Here is a 4,557-nt window from a genome sequence, read left to right as displayed (position 1 = left end):
ATTTGCAGTGAGAGTATAGTTCTAAGTACACCATAGGTAAATGGTGTGTCAGAAAGGATGAACAGGACAATCATGGAGCATGCAAGGTGCATGAGATTGCATGTAGGATTTCCCTTACAATTTTGGAAAGTTGTAGATATTGATGATTATCTAATAAACAAAGGGACTTCAAGTTCTTTGGATGGTGGTATTCTAGAGGAGGAGTGGACATGTAAAAGGGTAAACTATTCATTTTTAATACTTTTGGTTGTGAAGCCTTTGTCCATATCAATAAAGAAAATAGAACAAATCTTGAGGGAAAATCAAAGAAATGTACCTTTTTTGGATATGGTGTTAATAATTTCGGTTATCGCTTATATGATTATGAAAATCACAAAATCATTAGGAGGAGAGATGTCATATTCAATGAAAAGGTCTTGTATAAGGATTAGATGCAGGAAAATAAATAGGAAAAGGAAAACAGAGAATACACAATGCTTGATGAGATCACAAAAAAAGTAAATGTGCCTAAAAATCATAGTGATCAACAACCACACCAACAACAACAACAACAGCTATAGGCACCTCAAACATATGAAAGTGGTGTTAGAAGATCTACCAGGATAAGTAGGCCCCTTGAATGATACTCTCCTTCATTATATTACATTTTTTTGACTGAGTCCGGTGAACCAAAAAGATATGAAGAAGAAACGAAAGTAGAAACCAGAAAGAAGTGGGAGCAAGACATGGAAGAAGAGATGGACTCCTTGATGCATAACCAAAGTTAGGACTTAGTCAAGCTTCTTATAGGTAAAACATAATTGTAGAATAAATAGGTTTACAAGTTGAAGGAAGAAGATGGAGGTAAACATAGGTATAAGGCTGGACTTGTGGTGAAGAGGTTTGCACAAAATAAAAGTATAGACTTTGATGAAATTTTTTCTTCTATTGTTAAAGTGACTTCAATCAGAACTATTTTAAGTCTAGTGGCAACAAAATATTTGCATCTTGAGTAGTTAGATGTAAATACAACCTTTCTCCATGGGGATTTGGAGGAAGAAATAGATATATGCTACAACCACAAGGGTATAAGGTCAAAGAGAAGAAGAAATTAGTGTGAAAATTGAAGAAGATATTGTATGGCTTAAAACAGGCTCCAAGGTAGTGGTATCTAATATTTGACAAGTTTATGTATGAATAAGGTTATACTAGATGTCACTCTGACCATTGTGTTTATCTTACAAATAAAAATGATGGAAACTATATTATATTTATATTGCATGTAGATGACATGCTTGTTGCAAGGTCTAACATGTTGGAAATAAATGTTCTCAAAGGAAAATTGGAAAATAAATTTGCAATGAAGGATTTGGGTGCTGCTAACAAATCCTTGGTATGAGAATAACTAGAGACAGGAAAAATCACAAATTAACATTGTCTCAAAGTGAGTACATAGAAAAGGCGTTAGAAAGATTTAATATGTAGAATGTAAAACCAATTATTATACCTTTGGCTAGCCATTTAAAACTAAGGATATTTGTCCCAAGGATCAGAAAAATATGGATTATATATGTAAATTTCCATATGCATCAACAATTGGAAGCTTAATGTATGCAATGGTATGCACAAGGCCTGATATTGCACATGGAGTGGGAGTTGTAAGAAGGTATATCAATAATCCGGGAAAAGAGCATTGGATGGCAGTGAAGTTGATTCTCAGGTATTTGAGAGGTACCACAAATCAAGCATTATGCTTTGGTGGTTCAAATAATTCTCTACAGGGATATGTTGATGCAGATATGGAAAGTGATAGAGATAACAATGGGAGTACCACAGAGTATGTGTCCACTGTAGGTGTGTCTCTATCCATCCATATTTTCTTGAGAAGCCTGCTTTTAATAGTACTTAAAACAACAACCTTGCAGTCGTCAGAGCCATAGCTCTTTGCAGTGCCGAAGGCACCAGGTATGTTAAATTTTCAGGAGAGCTATCATTAATCGCACCTTAGTGTGCTTCACATTTTCTTTTCTCTACCAATTACTATGAAATTAGGCTCAACACAGAAAGGATTAAAAGATTCACATTTAAGTAGGAATTTTACTTAAATTAACCAAGATTCTTGCATCTCACATTAGTTTTAGGATCTGCATTTCATATAAGATAGTAATTCATCTAAGAAGAAGTTGCTAATCAATTACTTGGTCTTAATTTCACTAGCAAGATCATTGACTCCATCGAGCACTCATATCAATCGTTTAAAATCTAATCAAATTCTAAGTCTTTCTAAATCTTAATCAAGTACTTGATCACTTCACTATGTCTCCCAAACTGGTTGATTCCCAACTAGTTCTTCTTCATTCCATTTTTCCATAGGGTCTACCCCCCTTAGCTTGATGTAGGGAGAAACCTTAAACAGAGAGATTGGGGATCAGGGTGATAGCCCCCGATCTGAGCATTTCCCTCACTGAAAATCTATTGTCCACATCCTTCGAAAACGCTTGTATATGTAGCCTTATCCTTCCTCGATCGTGCACCTCCCTCACCTGCTAGTAGATCCCTCTTCAATGTTGCCCCCAGCTTTCTCGAGCTCCCTTCCTCTCTACTCCCTCACAGCCAATGCTTTTCATTCCTCACTGTCCGCAACTCCTTTCCGATTTCAAACCTGCAAACAATCGTCGCATTCCTTGTAGAACCCTTCTCCTACTTGCTACCCTTCCTCACTACATGTGACCTCGCTGCCTATTCGCAGACCTCTTCATCCGCCAACCTACGTATCTCCATTCCTACCAACATACCCTCACTTTTCCTGCGGCTCCCTCCATCGTTTCTTTGTCTTTCTCCTTGCCCACGCTCCTTCGAAATGCATACACAACCAATTAACAAATTCGTTCATCACTCAGCGCCGTCCGGCTGTTCCTTGTCACTGTGTATCCATTCCCTGTCGTCGAGCTGCACTCCCACAAACTTGCACTCACAACAACACGCATTCGAATTTTTGTTTGTTTGTTATGTATGCGTATGATTAGGGTTAGCATATGCACATATTTTAGTTTCATTGAATTTTGACTTAGTTTGATTTTATTCTTTGGTTTTTTTATTTCTCTTTATTATTTTAATTTTCTTATTTTGATTTTGTTGGCATTCGATATCTTTTGTGTGACTTAGTTTAGTTTTTTTTCATTTCATTTGCATTTTGGTTTTTTTATTTCTTTTTATTATTTTAATTTTCTTATTTTGATTTTGTTGACATTCCATATCTTTTGTGAGTTAGTTTAGTTTTTTTTTCATTTCATTTACATTGTATATGCGTAGAGATTAGGGTTAGAAATTTATTTTGATATTCGATTCCTTATTAATTATGATTTTTGATTTTTTTATTTATTTTTTATATCACTTATTTTTTTTTGTTTTTATTTATGAATTTTTTATTTTTTATTTCTCTTTTCCTTGTTATTTTCAATTTGATTTTGGTTTTGATTTTTTTTTTTAACATTGAAAATCATAAAAATTTTGAGAAACCTAAAAATCTAAAAAAATCTAAAACATTTAAATTCTCTGGTGATGAAGGAATTAAATTAAAGGGATTGTGCTTTTACATTAAATATTTTAATGTGGCCTATGGCCCATAAAAATCTTAAAATTTAACCCTTTGATTCAGTTCGATTTATTTATTTATCACATTGAAGTTATTGCCTAAGGAATAATTAAAATTCTAATCTAGAGTTCCTTGGTGTTATCTGGTGATTAAATGCTTTTTCATGATTTTTCTATGGTCAAAGTGTGACTAGTGCTTTAAAATTTATATTGGTTGTAGGAGAAAGTTAATTGAATTCTAGATCTAATCTAGAATCTCTTGCATGATATAGTTTTGGGCATTTATATTCATCATACCTTATTGTCACATTCATTACATATTGGACAATTGTTTTGGATAACTTGTTTTATTTAGCCTATGGTTAATGCAAATATTAAAGGCACAGGTCTGTAGTCATTTTTACCTTGTGATTGTGTCTTATTTAGCCAATATTTTCTTTAAATTCATCAATTTGTTCATCCTTTAAATCTCCTTGAGCCCATGTTCCATAGGCTACCCTCATCTATTCACCTTAGGGACTACCCCCCTTGACTTATCTAGGAGAGAGTCTAAACGGAGTGAGTAAGGATTAGAGTGACAACCTTTACTCTAAACATTGTCACGGTGCCTAGATACCCCTAAATGTGGGAGGGTTTGAGGGGGACTTGTCCCCAAAAGAGGGTATGAGGGGGCCTATCCTCCCCAGCTACGGGTTTGGAGGCTAGCATGCCCCTGACAAGGATTCAGGGGAAATGCCCCCAAAGTTAAAAAATAGATGAAAAATTTCCTTGTAAAATATTGTAATTTCGTGGTAAATTTGGGTTGTTCGTTAGGCGGATGATTTGATGATAAAATTTATTTTAATTTAGGATTTTTTTCTCTAGAAAGAAGCCCTTGGTTTATATTAGGGAATTTTATTATGACTGTGTATTATTATTCTGAGTGAGAAAGAGAGAGGAGACTATGTGAGAGCAAAGAGGAAATTACAACAGATCTGATGTAGG

The sequence above is a fragment of the Pinus tabuliformis genome, chromosome 7, assembly GCF_031772625.1.
Source record: "Pinus tabuliformis cultivar Carrire ecotype Pingquan chromosome 7, CPIR1, whole genome shotgun sequence".
NCBI classification, from domain to species: domain Eukaryota; kingdom Viridiplantae; phylum Streptophyta; class Pinopsida; order Pinales; family Pinaceae; genus Pinus; species Pinus tabuliformis.
Note: the sequence above shows the minus strand (reverse complement) of the source record.